This window comes from Oryctolagus cuniculus, chromosome 21 (assembly GCF_964237555.1).
Source record: "Oryctolagus cuniculus chromosome 21, mOryCun1.1, whole genome shotgun sequence".
NCBI classification, from domain to species: Eukaryota; Metazoa; Chordata; class Mammalia; order Lagomorpha; family Leporidae; genus Oryctolagus; species Oryctolagus cuniculus.
In genome coordinates this window covers 31,860,989-31,883,863 of record NC_091452.1, presented here as the reverse complement: position 1 = coordinate 31,883,863, position 22,875 = coordinate 31,860,989, and the positions used below count along the sequence as shown (strand labels likewise).

At 53.6% G+C, this 22,875-nt stretch overlaps 1 long non-coding RNA gene across 1 annotated transcript; it reads left to right on the top strand.

The window, feature by feature from the left end:
- Positions 1-8,900: 8,900 nt before the first annotated feature.
- LOC138847408 (uncharacterized) lies at positions 8,901-12,406 on the top strand. The gene is made up of 3 exons (XR_011385204.1): positions 8,901-9,675; positions 10,538-10,623; positions 11,587-12,406. It is a non-coding gene; the product is annotated as an uncharacterized lncRNA (long non-coding RNA).
- Positions 12,407-22,875: the final 10,469 nt, after the last annotated feature.

The following is a 22,875-nucleotide window of genomic DNA, read 5'->3' as shown; positions in this document are numbered from 1 at the left end:
GAAGAAAAGGGTCTGTGTGTGTGTGTGTGTGTGGTTGGGTGGATTTCTGGGGAAAACCTTCCAGAAAAAAAAAAAAAAAAAAAAAAAAAAAAAAAAAACACAAAAAGCAAGCACACAAGACAACCGTAAAAATGTGCAGTCGATGGGGGGATTCTAGGAACCAAGTCTGGTGGGAAAACAGACTGACTGCTTTGTTGGCCAAGGCAACATCGACAAACTGGAGAAGACACCATGGATTGAGCCCTGATATGCAACGTGGGAGACAATTAAAAAAAAAAAAAAAAAAAGGTAGTGCAGGGAGCTACTGGGGGCATTACATCAGCCCCACACCAGCTCAGAGCTGATTGGCCTGGGGGTGGGCACCTAGTCAGTGTGACCAATGAGAGGCCTCGGCGGCTCCTTTATAAGCACAGGAAGGTGGCGGCGACAATAGGTGCAGCAGCTTTCCCACCATCCTCTGCTTGGTGCCGGCGTGGCTCAGGGCTCGAGGTGTCACGCTGCAGGGCTGTAGGTAGGTTCTGCTTCATCTTGGTCCTTTGTTCTTGCTTGGTTTGCCTGCTTTAAAACTTATTTGAAAGGCAGCATTACAGAGAGGCAGAGAGCTCTTCCATCATGCTGGTTCACTCCCCAAATGGCCCCAATGACTGGGGCTGGGCCAGGCCAGAGCCAGGAGCTTCTTGGTCTCCCACATGGGTACAGAGGCCCACGCACTTGGACCATCTTCTACTGCTTTCCCAGGTGCATTAGCAGGGAGCTGGACTGGAAGTGGAGCAGCCGGGACTCAAACCGGCACCTTTGTGGGACCGCCAGTACTGCAGGCGGCAGCTTTACCTGCTGTGCCACAGAGCTGGCCCTGCTTTAGGTTGTTTTCAAACGCTGGTGAGATAACTATATTCTGATTGGTACTCCAAAGCACGGCCCAAACTGTAACTAGCTTGATAGTCTAAAGCTGGAGATGTTAAAACCCAATTCCTGAAGATTCTGCGTGTGTTTTCCACCCTTTGCTTCTTCTGTCCACTGTGTGTCCATGCTGTCTCCAGGTTGAAGCTCCATTCCTCCTGCAGGTACTGCTCATACACCATTAAGGCTATGATGGAGCACAGGAGTATACTTGGTTCTCCTCACCAGTTATTTCCGTGTTATTTGAAAGGCAGACAGACACAGTGAGCTCCTATCCCTGGTTAACTCCCCAAATGCCTGCAACAGCTGAAGCTGGGCCAGGAGCCCCTGACTCCACCTGGGTCTCTGATGTGGGTGGCAGGGACCCAGGGACTTGAGCCATCGCCTGCTGCTTCCCAGGTGCAGGTCCGCAGGACGCTGGAATTGGGAGCGGAGCTGGGACTGAAGCCCAGGTGCTCCCATATGGGATTTGGGGGGTCTATGGAGGCTGCACCAAATACTCACCCCTCTACCACTACTGACTAATAGGCTGTTGCTGATATGTACTGGCAGATTCCTTGACCAAACTCCCTACCGGGCTCCCCTGAGCCCTCTTCAACCAGGCCTCCAGCCGACTTGAACAAATGCGAAGGGTTCCTAACAACTGTAGGCTGCAGCCTTCATCTGCCTGCTGAGAAGACTCAAGATGGCCAAGCAGGTTCACGGCTACAGCCAACACCTGGAGGAAGGGCCCCCACCTCCCGGCTTCTGGGAGGGCAGGAGCCTGACATCAGTAAGCACCTTAGCTACATGGATGGGTTTCACGTGGTCCGAAAGTCCCCTTGCTGCTGTTCCTAAGTCTGCACTTGCTTGGCTGAACTCCGCCATGTTTACCGTCTTCTCCATGCTCTACTTGAGTGCCTGGATTCCAGAACTAAGTTCCAGATCAAGTGAGGACACAGTGACTCCCTCTCTGAATTGTCTATTGATACACTTTGCTCGTTAGGGGAAAATCCCACTTCTGGGGTATCTTTCTCATGGTTAACATAATTCTTAATTGTGTTAGTACATTAACTACAGCCACTGAAAACGTCTCTTCCTAGCCTGTGGCTCCCCTCCCCCCTCCTTTTTTAAAGATTTTTTTATTTCATGAAAGAGTTACACAGAAAGGAGAGGCAGAGAGGTTGGGCTTCCATCTGCTGGTTCACTCCCCAGCTGGCTGCAATGGCCGGAGCTGCACCGATCCAAAGCCAGGAGCTTTGTCTAGGTCTCCCATGCAGGTGCAGGGGCCCAAGGACTTGGGCCATCTTCTGCTTTCCCAGGCCACAGCAGAGGGTGGGATCAGAAGTGGAGCAGCCGGGACTCGAACTGGTGCCCATGTGGGATGGCAGCACGGCAGGCGGCAGCTTTACCTGCTGCACCACAGTGCCGGCCCCTTGTACACTGTTAATGCTAATGAAGATGCTCAGAACCATCTCAGTCAACTAAGCCAGGAGCAAGGGTGTCTTGTGACCAAAAACTGGAGCAGCCAAGAGCTACCGCTTACAGGGCTTGTTTTCAGGGAAGTTCTACCTACTCATGAAGTTCTGGGATGGATGATGTCTATTCAAAGGGTGGTGGATGCATATGCCCATGGAGTTATTGAGGTAACACGAGTTTCTCGTTCAGCTGAGGGTGGAGAATGAACAGTGAGGGGTTCGGGCTTCCTGTGTAAGGTGAGTTAGCTGAGGCTGCTGCTCGGGCATGGGGTCCTTCAGCCTCAGCTGGGTCCGGCTACTATGGCGCATTCACCGCTAGATGGTCTCGAGCCAACTCGTGTCCACGTACAAGCACATCTGGTTGGTTTTAACCAGCATCAAAACAGGATTGGGCCACTTATTTTTACAGATGTATTTGAAAGGCTGAGTTAGGGAGAGGTCTTCCATCTGCTGGGTCATTCCCCAAATGTCTGTGAAGGCTGGGCTGTGCCAAGTCAGATCCAGGAGCCTGGAGCTGCTTCTGGGTCTCCCACGTGGGTGGCAGGGGCCCAGGCTTTTGGGCCATCTTCAGCTGTCCTGGGCACTTTAGCAGGGAGCTGGTTCAGAAGTGGAGCAGCTGGGTCTCCAATGGGTGCCTATATGGCATGCAGGCATCACAGGTGGCAGCTTAACCTTCAGTGCCACGATGTCGGCCCCGGGTCATTTTCTTTAAGTAGTGGGCTGTGCTGTTAGTTCCACTTCTTGGCTGCTGATCCCGTGAGGGTGGAAGCTCGCATCCCGATCCTGGGCTCCCAGCTCAGAGCTGACCCCCCTCCCGTCCCGCTCACTCACCCTTGGCCCCTGTTATCTGCAGTCAGTGGTGACTGGTGCACCCTTGCTCCTTGCTTTGTGTTTGGTTGGTGGTCCAGCAAGATGAGATCCTGTCCCGGGGTCTATCTCACTACCTCTCAACAGCCTGTGCTGTGGCAGAAGCAGATGGGCAGTAGGGGGCTGTGTTTTCCTTTTCTATTTTAAAAGCCATGAGTAGTACCATGGGATAGGATGGTAATGAAAGTAGTCCATCTGCCACCCCCATTCCCACTCCAAGTGGTAGTGGCTTCTTGGGACAAGTTGTTGGTCTTATACTAACTTCTGTGTTACTACCTGGTCTCCACATGATGCACACTGTTAAGTCCATGTTTTTCCCCCCACGTTTGTTGTCAATTTCCTGCTTTTTCCTGTCCTGAAACAGGATTATCCATTTATTTAAGAGATGTTTTATCTGTTTGAAATGCAGAGTTGGGAAGACAAGTCTTCCATCTGCTGGTTCATTCCCCAAATGGCTGCAACAGCCAGGGCTGGTCAGAGTTGGAGCCCGAATCCTGGAACTCTGTCCAGGTCCCTGTGGAGGTGGCAGGAGCCCTAGCACTTGAGCCTCTGTTGCTCTCCTGGGCACAGGAGCAGAGAGCTGGATGGGAAGTGGAGCAGCCAGGACTCAAGCCAGTACCCATATGGGACACTAGTGTCGCAGGCCGCAGCTTAACCCACTACGCCAGTCCCTGGGATTATCCATTTTACCTCTTCATTGACACACCGTTCCTCTTACCCTCATATCAGCTCTTTAAATTGACTAACAGCCACAGTATTTTTCTCCGACTGTTTACCATTTGCCTGTCTAAACATCCATCAACGTAGAAGAAAGATATTTTGGTCTCCATCCCTGCCTCCTGGCCAGAACCCCTGGAGCCCTTGTGGTTTCCTAAGTGATGAGGGCATAGGAGCACCTGTTAAATTTTCATTACCCATCCACCACCCCCCATTGCTGAGGTCACTCAGGCACAAGTAAGGTGAATAGAACCCTTTATTGGCAATAAGCCTCTATAACCACACCTCAGTCTAGCCTGGTGTGGCCACTGGGAAAGCTGTTGCCAGAGCAACCAGCTACGGGACTAGAATTCCACCCCCTGACCTCCCGGGGAGCAGGGCGAGGCTGGAAGTGGAGTTTAGTTGCCTGTGGCCAGTGATTCACTCAACTGTGCACATGGAACGTGACCTGAGGGCACTGGGTCTGGAGCACTCCGAGGTGGGGAACGAGCTGGCGGCAGCTTAGCCCACTGCACCGCAAGGCGGCCCCAGCCACGAGGGTGTGCGCCTTAGCTCCTTAGCTCTGTGCATTTAAGGACAGGCAGTGGGAAGTGTGGGGAGCAACTCGGACTAGACTGTTACTGGAATTAAGACTTATTCTATGCATCTGCTCTCCCACAATATGGCGCTGGGAGAGGAGGAAACAGCTTCTATGCAGCTGCCTCTTACCAACTTGAGATATGACCTCCAGGAGCTGATCCTGCTCCTGATTGGAGGAGAGCAGCATACTCGGCGTGTGGGCAGCCGAGTTGGGATTGGCGGAGGAGGACTATAAAGGAGGAGAGAGACAACATGCACGAGGAACATCTAAAAGGAACATCTATCTGAAGGAACACCTGTGCAGCCCCCGAGAGAGCCGGCCGGCGGTGTGCCGCTCCCCCCCGGAAGTGGGGAAAAGTGGCAGGGGGAACCGCCCTTCCACGGAGGTGGAAGGGACGGTAGCCAACCCGGGAAGAACCAGCAGCAAACCCGGGGAGGGCCGAGCAGACAAAAGAACAGCGCAGGGTCCTGTGTCGCTCCTCCACGAAGACGGGGAGCGACATAATGGTGCCGTGACTCGGATAGGGAACCCAGGAGGGAAGAAACGGGAAGAAGTGGGAAAATACCGGAGAGAGAGACTAGCAAAGAGCCTAGGGAAAAGCCGGACGGAAAAGGTGCCGGAAGAAGCTATTGAAAGCCTAGGCATAGACTCAGATACGGACTGTGGGAAAGAAGTTAGGATTCAAAGTGAGAGCAAGAAGAAACTTAGACTCAGATACGGACTGCAGGTTGAAAGTGAAAGTGAAACCTAGAAGAAACTTAGACTTGGATACGGACTGTGGGGAGAGGCCAGGAGAAATGAGGGAGGAATATTGTTGGAAGAAAACTTAGGGAAACATACCGGGTAGAGAAAAATGTTAGGGAAATTGAAGCCGCGGGGGCAGGCCGAGGCGGAGACGTAAGCCAGCTTGGAATTCTTAAGTCAGCCCGAGGAGCAAAAGGCGAAAATCTGGAACCAGAGGCAGAGACGTGGGCTGCCAGGTTGGAATTCGCCAGGTTAGTCCGGGTAACTTGGACTGAATGCCGGTGGTGGAAATGTGAGCTACGCTGTGTGATTCGCGGAAGCCACCGCGTGCAGAGAGCACGGGGCGTGAATAGATAGGGAACGCGGGGCTGGCGCGAAGGCCGTGGTGCGGGCGCGAAGGGCGTGGAGACCGCGGAGCGCGCGAAGCTGAGCCGCGCAGAGCCGGGAGCCCGCTGCAGGGCAGGCGCCAGGAAGCCGCGCAGATGAGAGAAGCACGGGCTGAAGCGGCGCAGAGCCGGGAACCCGCCGCGGGGCGAGGCGCCGAGAAGCAGCCTCGGGGCGGGCGTCGGGATGCCGCAGGGATAAGAGAAACAGAAGTTTAGAAGTAAAATGAGAGAAATAGGAATGCTGGAAGATAGAAGTAAAATGGGAGAAATAGGAATGCCCGGAGATAGAGAAATAGAGAAAAATAAGGCCTCCCCACAACATGGCAATGAGAGAGCTTGGATTCGGTCTGCCTTATTAGTAAGACGATAAGCACCTGTGGGCGGCTGCAGGTCAGCGAAGACAGGCACGAATCAACACCAATAAGTCTCCCCACAAGACGGCAATGAGAGGGCTTGGATTCGGTTTGCCTGATTGCTAGGGCTTGTAAGCACCTGCAGGCAGTTCTAGCAGAGCAGAGCATGCGCTGCAGGGCACCGAACACAGGCACGCATCAGCACCTAAAAACCTCCTCACAACATGGCGAAGAGAGGACCCGGACTCGGTTTGCCTGATTGGTAGGGCTTGTAAGACCCTGTGGGCAACTCTAGCAAGCAGAGCAGAGTGTGTGCCACGGGGCACCGAAGACAGGCGCGTATCAACGCCAAAAATAAAAAAGGGGGATCTGTGGGGAGCAACTCGGACTAGACTGTTACTGGAATTAAGACTTATTCTATGCATCTGCTCTCCCACAATATGGCGCTGAGAGAGGAGGAAACAGCTTCTACGCAGCTGCCTCTTGCCAACTTGAGTGATGACCTCCAGGAGCTGATCCTGCTCCTGATTGGAGGAGAGCAGCATACTCGGCGTGTGGGCAGCCGAGTTGGGATTGGCGGAGGAGGACTATAAAGGAGGAGAGAGACAACATGCACGAGGAACATCTAAAAGGAACATCTATCTGAAGGAACACCTGTGCAGCCCCCGAGAGAGCCGGCCGGCGGTGTGCCGCTCCCCCCCGGAAGTGGGGAAAAGTGGCAGGGGGAACCGCCCTTCCACGGAGGTGGAAGGGACGGTAGCCAACCCGGGAAGAACCAGCAGCAAACCCGGGGAGGGCCGAGCAGACAAAAGAACAGCGCAGGGTCCTGTGTCGCTCCTCCACGAAGACGGGGAGCGACATAATGGTGCCGTGACTCGGATAGGGAACCCAGGAGGGAAGAAACGGGAAGAAGTGGGAAAATACCGGAGAGAGAGACTAGCAAAGAGCCTAGGGAAAAGCCGGACGGAAAAGGTGCCGGAAGAAGCTATTGAAAGCCTAGGCATAGACTCAGATACGGACTGTGGGAAAGAAGTTAGGATTCAAAGTGAGAGCAAGAAGAAACTTAGACTCAGATACGGACTGCAGGTTGAAAGTGAAAGTGAAACCTAGAAGAAACTTAGACTTGGATACGGACTGTGGGGAGAGGCCAGGAGAAATGAGGGAGGAATATTGTTGGAAGAAAACTTAGGGAAACATACCGGGTAGAGAAAAATGTTAGGGAAATTGAAGCCGCGGGGGCAGGCCGAGGCGGAGACGTAAGCCAGCTTGGAATTCTTAAGTCAGCCCGAGGAGCAAAAGGCGAAAATCTGGAACCAGAGGCAGAGACGTGGGCTGCCAGGTTGGAATTCGCCAGGTTAGTCCGGGTAACTTGGACTGAATGCCGGTGGTGGAAACGTGAGCTACGCTGTGTGATTCGCGGAAGCCACCGCGTGCAGAGAGCACGGGGCGTGAATAGATAGGGAACGCGGGGCTGGCGCGAAGGCCGTGGTGCGGGCGCGAAGGGCGTGGAGACCGCGGAGCGCGCGAAGCTGAGCCGCGCAGAGCCGGGAGCCCGCCGCAGGGCAGGCGCCAGGAAGCCGCGCAGATGAGAGAAGCACGGGCTGAAGCGGCGCAGAGCCGGAAACCCGCCACGGGGCGAGGCGCCGAGAAGCAGCCTCGGGGCGGGCGTCGGGATGCCGCAGGGATAAGAGAAACAGAAGTTTAGAAGTAAAATGAGAGAAATAGGAATGCTGGAAGATAGAAGTAAAATGGGAGAAATAGGAATGCCCGGAGATAGAGAAATAGAGAAAAATAAGGCCTCCCCACAACATGGCAATGAGAGAGCTTGGATTCGGTCTGCCTGATTAGTAAGACGATAAGTACCTGTGGGCGGCTGCAGGTCAGCGAAGACAGGCACGAATCAACACCAATAAGTCTCCCCACAAGACGGCAATGAGAGGGCTTGGATTCGGTTTGCCTGATTGCTAGGGCTTGTAAGCACCTGCAGGCAGTTCTAGCAGAGCAGAGCATGCGCTGCAGGGCACCGAACACAGGCACGCATCAGCACCTAAAAACCTCCTCACAACATGGCGAAGAGAGGACCCGGACTCGGTTTGCCTGATTGGTAGGGCTTGTAAGACCCTGTGGGCAACTCTAGCAAGCAGAGCAGAGTGTGTGCCACGGGGCACCGAAGACAGGCGCGTATCAACGCCAAAAATAAAAAAGGGGGATCTGTGGGGAGCAACTCGGACTAGATTGTTACTGGAATTAAGACTTATTCTATGCATCTGCTCTCCCACAATATGGCGCTGAGAGAGGAGGAAACAGCTTCTACGCAGCTGCCTCTTGCCAACTTGAGTGATGACCTCCAGGAGCTGATCCTGCTCCTGATTGGAGAGCAGCATACTCGGCGTGTGGGCAGCCGAGTTGGGATTGGCGGAGGAGGACTATAAAGGAGGAGAGAGACAACATGCACGAGGAACATCTAAAAGGAACATCTATCTGAAGGAACACCTGTGCAGCCCCCGAGAGAGCCGGCCGGCGGTGTGCCGCTCCCCCCCGGAAGTGGGGAAAAGTGGCTAGGGGGAACCGCCCTTCCACGGAGGTGGAAGGGACGGTAGCCAACCCGGGAAGAACCAGCAGCAAACCCGGGGAGGGCCGAGCAGACAAAAGAACAGTGCAGGGTCCTGTGTCATTCCTCCACAAAGAGGGGGAGCGACATGAAGGTGCCATGACTCAGATATGAAGCCTAGGCAGGGTTTAGTGTCGTTCCTCCATGAAGAGGAGGAGCGACAGGAAGGCGGTGCCTAAGCAGTTGCAGATAGCGCTGTAGAGTGTAGCCTTTGTGCCTGGCTGTTCGCTGTGAGAAATCTCCCAAATCGATGCACTTAGGCTCCTGGTCTGTCACCTGGCAGACTCCTGAGCTGAGGGCCATTGTGCTGAGAGGCTTGGATTCCTGGCTGGGAAAGGAAGCTGGGCCTCGCCCATCAGTCCACTTTCCTGGGGCCATGCCTGGGCCACCAGCCTGGTTTGATTCTTGGTGGCTTCCCTGTCCCCTTACAAGCTGAGCTCTGAGCTGCGGTCTGCACAGAAGTTAAGCCCTCAGTGCACCTTCTCTCTGGCTCCTGAACCTGTGCATGTGCTGATGGGAATTCCCTGGGGGGGGGGGTTTGGGAGGGGACATAAGCTCTCTCCACTTAGACCTGTTAAGGAACAGCGGATATGCTGAGATGTCTGTCTTCCTGCCAGCCCCCAAGTGTCCAGGACTGGAAGAAGCCCCTGTGGCTTCTCTTGGGCAGAAAGGGAGCTGTGGGTCTCTGCTCGAGGCATGAGCAGGAGTGGGTGGTGAGGATGTTGCTGTCAGCGGGGAGGCCTGGGCTGCCCTTGCATGACATGGGAAGAGGCTGAGCGGTGTGGGATTGCTTGAGGGTTCCCCCGTCTTGTTCTCGGGTTGGTGGAGATGCACAGACCAGTCCCCCTCTCGGTGTCTTGTATCTTGCAGTGTGGAGCCTGCTGAGTGCTGAGGACTCAACTGTGTCCTGTTCCTGGAGAGCTCCCTCTTCCTGACCCTGCCCTTGATGACGGCTGCTCGAAGATGGACAGTGATGGCACAGGCCTGGCCCTCTCCTTGCCTCCAGCTGGGATCATCGAGTAGCCATGGCTCAGGAGTTGTGGTCCCGCTGCTCACCCAGGTAAGGCTGGAGCAGGGGGAGGTGCGGGCAGAGGCACAGTCAGTGTGCTCACCCAGGTAAGGCTGGAGCAGGGGGAGGTGCAGGCAGAGGCACAGTCAGTGGGAGTCACCCCGGGGTGGAAGCCTCCGTGGACGTGCACCTGTTGGGTGTAGGTCAGGTCTGCCTGAGGTGGGCAGGAGTGGGGACGGCCCTCTGACAAAGGGCTGCATGTGAGAAGGGACGAGAGGCCTGCAGAGAAGCATTGTGTGGACAAACCCAGTGCCTGGGGTGGCAGGTGGGGTGGGGCAGCTGGTGGCCTGTGGAGGGACGGGGACCAAAGGCCTGCTGCATCCCAGGGCTGCAGCTGCTTGAAGGAGCCTGTATCCTTGCCCATCTTCACAGAAGGCCAAAGCTGAGGGTGCTGGGCTTTACCTAGCAGGGAGATGTGCTGGGAGATCTCTCATCCCTTTTGTGTCACACATGCACATGCACACGCACACGCACTAGCCAAGACAGGGCCGGACTCGGTCGTGGCCAAGGCCAGGCTAGTAAAAGATCCAAGGCCGGAGCCTCCATGGGTCCCAGAGCTGGGGGACTCTTGCCTTGCTCTCATCTTCCAAGGCAGAGTGAGATGGTCTCCTGCTCTGACAGGAAGTCGCCACTTCCTGTCCTGTCTCCTCCATGCCCGGGGAGGGTCTCCATGCCTCCAGGGCAGGAAGCTGCTTGCTCATGGAGTGCTGTGCCCCCTGTGGTGAAGATCCTGGGGAAAGGGGAGCCGATGTTGGCAGCCACAGGCTGCAGGGTCAGCCAGACCCGACCTGGCTCATTCCCCCTCCCCCACCCCAGCAGGAGCAGACCTGCTCACACCACGGTGCATCTCCAGGAACTCCTGTGGCCTTCTCCTGGCTGGATAAGCTGGACTACCTCCGTAAGCTTTGCTGTCTCTTGGGCCAGCCACACAGCTGCCAGGTGAGCACGTGGAGGGTTGTTTGAATATGAAATGGCCTGTGTAGTAGACTCCCAGGGGTCCCTTCGTAGGATCCCAAGCTGGGTGGCTGAAAACACGGTAACGTATTCCCTTGTAAGTGAAGGCTGGATGTCGGAAGTCAAGGTGTGGACATGGCCGTGCTCCCTGCAAAAGCTCCGGGGGAGGAGTTGTTGCTTGATGTTCTACCTCCTGCTGCTTGCTGGTGATCCTTTGCACTCCTTGGCATGTCCAGGTAGTCTGCCCCTGTTTCCACATGGCTTCTTCCCCTGTGTGTCTGTGTCTCTAAGGGACTGCAGTCAACAGACTAGGGACCTACCCTCTATAGTCTAACCTCACCTTGACCTGATCACATCTGCCATGACCCTATTTCCATTCAAAGACTCCTGTTGGACATGCACTTGGGGGTGGGTGGTGACACTGCTCAATCCAGGACAGCAGGAACCCTTGAATCCCTCATGAGCAGGGCTCTGGAGTTGGAAGCTGGAGCTGGGAATCAAACTAGCACCACATTTGTGCAGTGCTGCTGTCTTCATGGCTAGGCTAGGCACCCCTCTCACAAATGGTGAGCTTGTGGAAACTCCAGTAGGCCTTCTGCTCAACTAGGAAGCTAGCAGTTGGGGGGAAAAGGGGTGCAAGGGGGGGTGGAGCATCTTCCCAAACTCGTCACCTAGGAACAGATCAGCCCTAGTGTGCAGAGATCTTTCCAAAGCTTGACCTTCATAGCTTCTGTGGCAGAAGTGAGGCTCACGTGGGTAGCAGTGGCCCAGTAATGTGTATGTAGCATCCACGGTAGGTATGGGAGAGCGCCTGACTCTGAAGTCCTCTCGAAGTGAGGAGATGGTCTCCTATGGTCGTCTTAGGGTGTGGGGGGGGGGGGCAATGGAGCTGTACCAAGCTAAGAGCTGGCCTCAGCTCCCTGGGAATAACTACTTGTGTTGTCTTAGTGACATGCAGAGACCACTGGAGACCTTAAGATGTGGACTTCTGGGCACCGATATTACCCATCTGTCCTACAGACTTCACACTGCCCACCTGCAGAACGTGGGCGTGGGCAGCAACAGCCTGCTCCACGTGATGCCTGCGCCCTGGAGACTGCTGGGTGGGGGTGGTCTTGAGCTCCTGCTGCCACCTGAGTTCCTGCTGCCAGCCCTGTGCTGCTGCCCCCACCCCGGGGTGGTCATCTCCCACGACCTCCTAAACTGCCCCTCCTACAGATAAGACGGTGTGTGGCAGTGCTCGAGCTGAAGAATGTTGAAGTATCCTATCCTTGTTGAATGCTCTGGACATGTGGATGACCACCCTGGATTAACGCTGCTTTAGAAGCCAAACCATGGCTAAGCTAAGCTGGACAGCATTGGATCAGATGGGGGACGCGAGACCCACAAACTGCGTAGCGCTGAGGGCTGAAAGCTGTGCAGAGCTCCACCGTGCAATAGTGCGCGCACAGCCAGTCAGCGGAAGTGCCGTGGTTCAGTGTCCTTACTTGCACGTGTCTGGGTAGCTTCTAGTCGCTGGCCGAGACTCCGGCACCTTGTTGCAGGAGGTGTTCTGGCACGATGGGAGAGGCAGGGCCCAGCTGATCTGACTTGTGAAGAATATTTTAACTTTCAACATAAAGGATGATCTCATGCTCGTCTCTATCTTACAACATCAACTGTACTCGGGTCTCAGGGATTTGAGGCTTCAACTTGAACTTAGATGTTCCTCTGCTGTGTCCTAGACTGTTCTAGATGCCTGGTATAAGGACAAATGAGACACTTAAAAAAATCCTTCCTTAAACTTATTTTATTTGAAAGGGTTAGAGGTAGAGCAAGAGAGAAGGCTTCCATCCACTGGTTCACTCCCCACATGACTGCAACAGCCAGAGAGCTGAGGTGATCCAAAGCCAGGAGCTTCTTCTGTGTCTCCCAGGCATGTGCAGGGGCCCAGGGACTTAGGCCATCCTTTGCTTTCCCAGGCCATTAGCAGAGAGCTGGATTGGAAATGGAGCAGCCGGGACTTGAACCAGTGCCCAGATGGGATGCTAGTGCTGCAGGCCAGGGCTTCAACCCACTGTACCACAGCACCGCCCCAAATGAGACTTTTTGTGAAGGATCTCTAGATACAGGTGTCCCTTTTGTCTGGTTTTCCATTTTGTTTTTTCTGCAGTTTGCATATTTGTTTTTTTGGGGTGGGTGGGCATGTAAAAATGGTTGAGTTAATCTTGATAAACTTCAGTTCCTCACTTGTAAAACTAAGGTCTTTTTTTAAGACTTATGCATTTGAAAGAGTTAGAGGTAGAGACAGAAAAAGAGGTCTTCCATCTGCTGGTTCACTCCCCAGATGGCAGTAATAGCCGGAGCTGTGCTGATCCAGGAGCCAGGAGTCTCCTCCAGGTCTCTCATGTGGGTGCAGGGGCCCAGGGACTTGGGCCATCTTCTGCATTCCCAGGCCATAGCAGAGAGCTGGATTGGAAGAGGAGCAGCCAAGACTAGAACTGGTGCCCATATGGGATGCTGGTTCTTCAGGCCAGGGTGTTAACCCACTGCGCCACAGCACCGGCCCCTCTTTTTTGTGTGAAAGCTGTCAGCATAGTGCATTCACTTATGCAGGTGTTTGAGGCTCTGCCCTTCCCTGGGCTGAGTGCTGGGGGCAGGGGTGGTAGACATGCGTGGTTCTCATGTTTCTAGGAACTTGTACTGAGATGGGTGACTCGGGCGATCGGCAGGTTACATCAAGAAGCAGGACAATTTCAGACAAGAGGCACGGGGACAGGATGCAGTGGAAGGTCACTGGGGTGAAGGGGGGGTAGCATCGTATGCGTGGGTAGCCCGGGAACGGTGCCTGAACACTGAGGCCGGGAGTCACAGGACATGGAACAGGAGCCTAAGCAGAGGAAATGCAGGTACGGAAGCCTGAACGGGCTGATGAGGCTGGAGGTTAAAACAGGAATAGGTTAAGCAGTCGGCTGAGGGAGCCACAGTGAATGGATCACTTAGTGAACATGGGTATGTTTGTGATCATGTTATCAAAAGGAACCACTTCCACTGGTGCCGTGGTACGAAGGTATCCCCCAAACTTAGTGCGTCGATCACCAATGTGAAGCATTTTAAGAGGGGCTGCCTTGGGGGCCGGCGCTGTGTTGGAGGCTTCAGCTGCTGTCTATAGAGACAATATTCTATGGATGCCAGTTTGAGTCCTGGTTTCTCCACTTCTAATCCAGCTCCCTGCCAATGTGCCTGGGGAAAGCAGTAGAAGGCGGCCCAAATGCGTGGGCCCCTGCACCCCTGTGGGAGGCCTGGAGGAAGCTCCTGGCTTCAGTCTGGACCAGCTCTGTAGTGGCCATTTGGGGAGTGAACCAGTGGATGAAAGCCCTCTGTTTCTTCCCTCTCCATATAACTCTGATTTTCAAGTTTTTTTTCCAAAGAGGGGCTGCCTTTAGGAGAGGATCAAATCATGAAGAACCCTCATAAATGGGACTGATGACCTTATAAAAGGACCTCAGGGTCCCAGCTGGGCCCTTCTGCCATGTGGGGATGTGTTGGTTTCCTCTGGGGCACACGGTGAGGTGCCATCTTGGAAGCAGACTCTTCAAAGAGACAGCATCTACTGGTGCCTAGATTGGGCTCCCCAGCCCCAGAACTCAGATTTCTGTTCATGGATCAGGCTTTTTGTTACAGCAGCAGGTGTAGATTAAGTTGGCTGATGCTGTGGTACAAATTCCACTGTGTCTTTTGCTCTCCAAGTCGATGGCTTAGTGAAGCCCTACCCAACAGGTGAGGACATGGAGAAATAGTAGAACCCAGGAAGCCACAGAGGCAGAGCAAGTTTGGTCCATTTATGTGTGCTTTCTGGTTTATCTTACTTAAAATACTACCCTCTATTGGGGCTGGTGCTGTGGCATAGCGGGTAAAGCTGTCGTAGTGCCGGCATCCCATGTGGATGCTGGTTCAAGTTCTGGCTGCTCCACTTCTGAGCCAGCTCTCTGCTGTGGCCTGGGAAAGCAGTGGAAGATGCCCCAAGTCCTTGGGCCCTGCACCCATGTGGGAGACCCGGAAAGAAGCTCCTGCCTTTGGATCAGCGCAGCTCCAGCTGTTACAGCCATCTAGGGAGTGAACCAGTAGATAAAAGACCTCTCTGCTTCTGCTTCTCTGTGACTCTGCCTTTCAAATAAATCTTAAATATGATCATCTGGGTTCATTCATGTCACAAATGACAGGATTCCCCCCCCCCTTTCTTAAAAGGCTGATTATTGCACTTTGTGTCTAAACCACATGTTCTGTTTCCATTTGCCCACTGATGGACATCTGGGTTGTTTGCACATCTTGCTCACTGAACAAAACTGCTGTGCATAGGGCAGGGTGCGCATCTCTTCACGACGCCATCCACAATGCCCTCGCGTGTCAACCCAGAGTTTTGACTGCTGTATTTTCATTTAGTTAAATCTGTTTTGTAGTTATTTTGTCATCTTTATTGATATCTTTAAGATTTATTTGAAAGAGTTACACAGAGGAAAGGTAGAGAGAGGTCTTCGATCTGCTGGTTCACTCCCCAGTTGGCCGCAATGGCCAGAGCTGTGCCGATCTGGAGCCAGGAGCCTCTTCTGGGTCTCCCGCATGGGTGCAGGGGCCCAAGGACTTCGGCAATCTTATTCTGTCCCAGGCCATAGCAGAGAGCTGGATCAGAAGAGGAGCAGCCAGGACTAGAACCAGCACCCATATGGGATGCTGGTTCTTTAAGCCAGGACGTTAAACCACTGCGCCACAGCACCAGCCCCTTGATATCTTTGTGATTTGATTTTTTTGTAGTGATATACTTGATTAGCCTTATCTTTTTTGTATCTAGTATAGGTTTCCATTTATGATTATCACAAGACTTGGATAGAGCAACATATTTTGAGCCAATTATAACCTCATAGAAAATAAAAACTTACCCCACACCACATACTTTGCTATTAGTATCAGAATTCATTTTATATTGTTTCTATTAACCAGTTTTTCTGGTAATTTTTTAAAGTTATTTTAGCTGCCAACTACAGGGTTGGCATCCCATATGGGTGCTGGTTTGAGTCCCAGCTGTTCCACTTCTGATCCAGCTCGCTGCTAATGGTTTGGGAAGGCAGTGGAAGATGGCCCAGGTGCTCAGGCCCCTGCAGCCATGTGGGAGACCTGGAGGAAGCTCCTGGCTCCTGACTTGAGATTGGCCCAGCTCTGGCTGTTGTGGCCAATTGGGGAGTGAAGCAGCAGATGTCTCTCCATCTCCCTCTCTCTGTAGCTCTGCCTCTCAAATTTTTAGAAACATATAATTTAAAAACCATTAATATGACAATGGCATCTACTTAAGGCACTTCAGAGGAAAGCTGAACATTTCAAAATTTTCACAAAACAGCATTTTAAGTCACATATTTTAGTGAGTCTGTCCTCCATGGATTTCAGCCAGAATGCCCCTTTAGCTGCTCACAGCTTCTTTAAGGGAACAAAAGACAAAAGGCTTTGTCAGTCCATCAGTGCTCGTGTCACACAATCTGGAGCTGTAGCGATCGGAAGGCGGCAGCAGCCCCCGTCCGTCTGTACAGGTTATTTTTAGGTATGTGAAAGGTAGAAGAGGGAGAGGGAGAAAGTACCTTCCATCTGCTAGTTCACTCCTCAGATGTGCACAACAGCCAGGGCTGGGCCAGGCTGAAGCCAGGAATTCAGCCTGGGTCTCCCCCATGAGTGGTGGTGGTGGTGGGGCCCAAACACTGAAGCCATCATGTGCTGCCTGCTTCAAGGCTTTAGCCTGCAGCTGGATCAGAAGTGAAGCAGCCAGGACTTGAGCTGGTCACCCAAGTGACAGCTTAACTCACCGCATCACAAGTCCCGTGCCTCTCCTTCAGTGTTTTGTTTAAGATTTTATTTGAGAGGTAGAGTTAGAGATGGAGAGAGAGGTCTTCATCTTCTGGTTCACTCCCCCAGATGGCTGCAATGGCTGGAGCTGCACTGATCTGAAGCCAGGAGCTTTATCTGGGTCTCCCACATGGGTGCAGGAACCCAAGCACTTGGGCCATCTTCTACTGCTTTCCCAGGTCATAGCAGAGAGCTGGATCAGAAGATGAACCATAGGGGATGCCGGCGCCGCAGGTGGAGGACTATCCTACTGCACCACAGCACCAGCCCCATCTCCTTCAGTTTTCAAGGATGGTTTCTTTCAGCAGCTTCAATGTTTCCTCTCACCGCTGGCCTCCAAGGCTTTTGCTGAGAATCTGCCAGTCTTGTGGCATCCCTGCTTGTGTGGTGACTGCAGGGGACAAAGGTGCTCTGGAGAAATCTGAAAGTGGGTTTGGGGCCGGCACTGTGGTGCATCGGGTAAAGCCAACACCTGCAGTGCCGGCATCCCATGTGGGCATCAGTTCGAGTCCTGGCTGCTCCACTTTTTTTTTTTATTTATTTGACAGGTAGAGTTGTAGACAGAAAGAGGTCTTCTTCTGTTGCTTCACTCCCCAAATGGCCACCATGGACAGCGCTGTGCTGATCTGAAGCCAGGAGCCAGGTGCTTCTTTGTCTCCCATGTGGGTGCAGGGGCCCAAGCACTTGGGCCATCCTCCACTGCCCTCCTGGGCCACAGCACAGAGCTGGACTGGAAGAGGAGCGACTGGGACTAGAATCCGGTGCCCATATGGGATGCCAGCGCTGCAGGCAGAGGATTAACCAAGTGAGCCACAATGCCAGCCCACTGCTCCACTTCTGATCCAGCTCTCTTCTACGGCCTGGGAAAGCAGTAGAAGATGGCCCAAGTCCTTGGGCCCCTGCACCCACATGGGAGACCTGTAAGAAGCTCCTCACTCCTAGCTTTGGATTGGCACAGCTCTGGCTGTTTCAGCCAACTGGGGAGTGAACCAGTGGATGGAAGACCTCGCTCTCTCTCTGCCTCTCCTTCTCTCCCTGTGTAATTCTGACTTTCAAATAAATAAATCATTTTTATAAAAAATGGATTTATTTTGGTTTATAGTTTGAGAGATGGCAGAAGCACAAAGGTCAACAGAGAAAGGAAAAGAATATTCCAGATGTCTGCAACGATTGGCATATCGCTGGCACTGAGGTGGCAGCTGTGGGTCAGGGGCAGGGGAACATCTGTTCAAGTGAGGGAGCACTGGCTGCACGGGGCCTGCTGACACCACAGTGGGGCAAGCAGGAAGCAGCTACTGGGACAATACATACACAGGGCCAGGAGTACCTATCCCCGCCACTGGTCCCCAGGGCCAGCAGTGTCCCCCAGGAGGGCAGGAGGCTGCTTTCAGGGACCCCGTGGAGACACCTGGGGCTGGCTCACAGGGCTCACATCCAGCCACAGGGCCAGGATTCCGTCTCTCCCTGATGAATTTCTTCGACTGTCCATGTCCCTGGTGAGCTCGACACCACTTTAAGAAGTGCCTCTCCTAGGCAGCTGGACGTAGCGGATTTCTCTCTCTGCACCTGTATGTTGCTAAGGTCCCCTCACTTTGGGTTTATGAATGCACCTGTAAAATCCCTTTTGTTGGGGGGATGGCATTTGGGGCAGCAATTATGCTGTCTGCCTTCCATATGTGGGAGCATGGTGTTCAAATCCTGGCTCCTTTATTTCCAATCCAGCTTCCTCTTAATGTGCACCCCAGGAGACAGCAGGTGATGGCTCAAGTGGTTGGGTTCCTGCCATCCATATGAGAGACTGGGATTGCATTGTGGAATCCTGGCTTTGGTCTGGCTCAGCCCCAGCTATTGGTGGGGTGGGGTGGCAGGATTTGGGTGTGAACCAGTAAATGGAAGCTCCCTCCCTCTCTCTGCCTTTCAAATAAAATACAAATATTTAAAGACAAACTTAAACATTCCATTCATTTCTATTTCTTTGGCTTTGTTATTAGCATGTGTCTGAAAACCCATCGTTGCATATGGTGGAGGTGGGCAGCTGAGTATTTTTTCCCTTAAGGGACACAGGACAAATAGTTAAGAATGTGGGGACCGTGCCCCTTGCCCTGGGTGGGGGAGGCCTGTACGTTGTGAGGCTACAGAAACTGAACGATGAAGTTTAGGTGAACGCTGTGCTAGCAGCAGCTGGGCAGGGCCGCGGAGGGCACTGCCCCTGAGCCTGGGCTTTCTGGGGGATGCCATACCCCAGAAGAGCCTGCAGGGGGCAGATGAGAGCCGGGCAGTCCAGGTGCTGAAAAGGCACGCACTGCAGGAATGTTCTGTGACCAAAGGGACCAGTAGCTTGGAGGAAGAGTGGGGAGAGTGGTCCAGGGGGCCTGGGAGCCTGCTAAGGTCTTGGGCTTTTCCGTCCAATAGCAGAGAGGTCAACACGAAGTTTTATTTGTCGTGTGCTTGTGTTTGCTTTTAATGCTCACATTCTGACTTAAACACGGAGATCCTGCTCTGGTTGAAGGCACCAGCTGTCTGGGACCGCTGGGGTGCAGGAGGGTCGGGGTTTAGGCCAGGGCCATGCATACCGCGTGTGGCCTGTGCATGTGTGTGTGTCATGGTGGCTCCTGAGATGGGCACCTGGGAGACCTCGGCTCACCCTCTGCAGGTGGTCTCACACACAAGGGTGCCACAGATGTCTCTGGGGCTTGTGCTTTTAGCTCTTTGCAGGCCAGACCCAGGTTTAGGCCACAGTCAACTGCTGTCAGAGGGATTAGGGTGGCACTGAGGGTCGTGGTCTCTTCTTCCCTGGGGGCGGGGGGTCCTGGCAGGGCCCAGGGGAAGTTGGATGAGGCTGCTTGGGTCACTGTGGGTCTCCTGGAGTTCCATTCCCACCCCACCCCCAAGGCCCATTCAGGCTCTGCAGGGGGTGGGGCTGGGAGGGTCAGCCTTGACTTCTGCCTGAGAAAGTCATCCTAGAATCGGCCAGAACTGAAGGAGCACAGAGGCCCTCCACCCCCAGCATCGCCCTTCCACACACACACAGCTGAGCAAGGCGGCCCCTCGCTCCCCAGGGTCTTGCTGCATGAGCGTGAAGCCGGGCCAGCCAGCGCTGCCAATCACGTGTCCTCTTGGGCAGCACGGACACAGCTCCCCCGTCTCTGTGACGCTGCGATGCCAGACCCCAGTCAGGCCTTTCACGTTAGGAGGCCCCACACTGTAGGCATCAGAAACTTCGGTTTCCAACAGAAATTTTCCATTGGGAGAAAGCAACCCTCATCTGGGGTCACAGTTCCCCAAAAGCAATGAGGTACGTTTGGATCAACAACATGCATTTTGCGGTACCAGGTAAATTACCTTCGAGTTCTGCAACCTCTGTTATTATTGATTTCTTTATCTGAGAGGCAGATGGAGCGAGAGAGGAAGAGAGCTCTCACCTGCTGGTTCATGCCTGCAACAGCACCCAGAGCTCAATCCAGGTCTCCTAAATGGACGACAGAACCCCAACTACTTGAGCCATCACCCCTGGCCCAGGGGTCTGCATTAGCAGGAAGCTTGGGCCTATGAGGTGGAGCTGATTGGCAGGGGCTGCTGTGACAGGGGAGCAGGGCAGGAGGTGCGGGTGCCACAGGGACCTGGAAGGCTCTGGTGAGGTGGCAGGGACCCTGCACAGAGCCTCGGGACCCGTATTCCTCTGTGTGGGTCTGGATCTAGCCCTTGGCACAGCTTGCGCCAGGGGGGTGAGGGGCCTGGGCTGCCAGAGCTGTGGCTGCACCAGCCTGGGGAGGACTGGTCTGGCCCTGGAGGTTCTCCAGGACCCAGCCAGACTCAGTTCTGTTTTCAACCAAGGGAGGATGTGGCTTATGGTGGTCACGTCTGCCCGAGATGCCATGGCAGGCAAGCACAGGGGCATCAGAGCAGCCAGCAGTGCTGTTTAGGGCCGGCCCCTTCTTCTCCCCAAGACTGGGGCTTGTCCTGGCCTTGAGAGGTGTGGGGAGGCAGGGATCATGGCTCCCATGCTGTGGGCAGTGGTATCACACCCACATGGGGGTGCAAGTGTGGGAAGCAGCTTCAGCACAGACCTCTGGGGGTAACCCTGGCCCAGGCTCCAAGGCTAAGGTCAGAGTCAGGAGTGGGCCAGCACTGCAGTGGGGGGGGGGGGCTGGGCTGGGTCACAAGCCTCCTGGAAGCTCTCTCCATGCCCTATAGGATGTCTCTGAGGGCACCCACACACTGTTACTGGTCACTGCCTTGCCCATCTCACTGATGACCGCAAATCCTCCAGGATGCAATGCCTGGCCCTCAGGGTTTGTGGGACACAGGGATCCAAGCACAGTCCCATCAGCCCATGGGTTCTGACTTTCCTTGTGGTCCTCAGGATCCACATGTGGTTAACAGGGAGTTTTTCTGTTACAGCATCCAGTGGTCATGGCTGGACATGAGCCAGGGGATATCTGGGATGGCTGCCCCACTAGGGGCATGTGGGATGCACAGAATTCATTCTGGGTGTGGGGGCTGGGGAGAGCTTCAAAGGGACGGATGAGCCTTTGGGACAGCATTGGCCTGAGTGGACGGGGACAGACAGAACCTCAAGTGGTGGGGGTCTCAAGGATGCACTCCAGATCAGTCAATGGTAAAATACAAGGGCACTTCAGAAAGTCCTTGGGCCAGTGCCGCGGCTCACTAGGCTAATCCTCTGCCTTGCGGCGCCGGCACACCGGGTTCTAATCCCGGTCGGGGTGCCGGATTCTGTCCCGGTTTCCCCTCTTCCAGGCCAGCTCTCTGCTGTGGCCCGGGAGTGCAGTGGAGGATGGCCCAAGTGCTAGGGCCCTGCACCCCATGGGAGACCAGGAGAAGCACCTGGCTCCTGCCATCGGATCAGCATGGTGCACCAACCGCAGCGCACCAGCCACGGCGGCCATTGGAGGGTGAACCAACGGCAAAGGAAGACCTTTCTCTCTGTCTCTGTCTACTCTGCCTGTCCAAAAAAAAAAAAAAAAAGCCCTTGGAAAGTGAAACTCAAAGGTAAGTTTATTCTGGTGCGAAAAACAACAACAAAACCACCCTGAAACCCATTCACCCAAGGGAGCCTCACAAAATTCATGAAAAAAGCTTCATAGGAAAAACTGCTTGGGCTTCAGTGATTTTGTGTGTGTTTGTGTGTATGCCACAATAAACTTACCTTTTAATTGCATTTTCCCGTGAACTTTTTGCTCATACAAGAGTGGATCTGCAACCAGTTTGGACTCTTAAGGGTAACTGAGCTAGCCTGTCCCAGGACAGTGTGTTGTTTTTTTTTTTTTTTTTTGCCGTTTCCTTTTTTTTATTTAATGAATGTGAATTTACAAAGTGCAACTTTTGTATTATTGTGGCTTCTCCCCCCCAACCTCCCTCCCTCCCTCCCTTGGCCCTCCCCTCTCACACTCCCTCTTCCCATCCTGCCCTTCATTGAGTTTCATTTTCAATTACCTTCATATACAGAACATCAACTTAGTATATACTAAGCAAAGATTTCAACAGGCTGCACTCACACAACCATACAAGGTATAGGGTATTGTTCGACTAGTAGTGTTGTCTTTAAGTTTCATAGTAAAACACATTAAGGACAGAGATCCTACATGGGGAGCATGTACCCAGTGACTCCCGTTGTTGATTTAACAGTTGGCACTCTTATTTATGACATCAGCAATCACCCAAGACTCTTGCTATGAGCTGTCTAGGCTATGGAAGTCCCTTGAGTTCACCAACTCTGAACTTCTTTAGTGAAGGCCATATCACAGTGGAGGTTCCCTCCTCCCTTCAGAGAAAGGTGCCAGGACAGTGTTCTACAAAAGATTTTCCTCTGGAATATTCCCAGTTAGGAGGCAGGCGTTTAGCTTAGTGGGGCAGACACCTGCATCCCCCATTGGAAAACATGGATTCAACACCTGGCTCTGGCTCCTGATTTCAGCTTCCTGCCAGTGAAGATGGCTAAAGATATTGGGTGCTGGGGTCATTGTTATGGCACAGGTGGTTAAGCATCCACCTACCTGTGACACTGGCATCCCATGTGAGCCCTGGATCGAGTCCCAGCTGCTCCACTTCCTATCCAACTTCCTGCTAATGCACCTGGAAAAGCAGCAGAAGATGGTCCAAGTGCTTGGGCCCCTGCCACCCTGTTGGAGACCTGTGCAGATGGAGGTCCTAGTTCTTGGCTTTGACCTAGTCCAGTCCTGCTGTTGCAGCCATTTGGGGAGTGAACAGCAGGTGGAAAAAAATCTCACTTTATTTCTCTCTCTCTCTCTCTCTCTCTCTCTCTCTCTCTCTGCCTCTAAAATAAATAAATATTAAAAAATGGTCAGTGGGGGCCAGGGCTGTGGTGTAGTGGGTAAAGCCACCACCTGC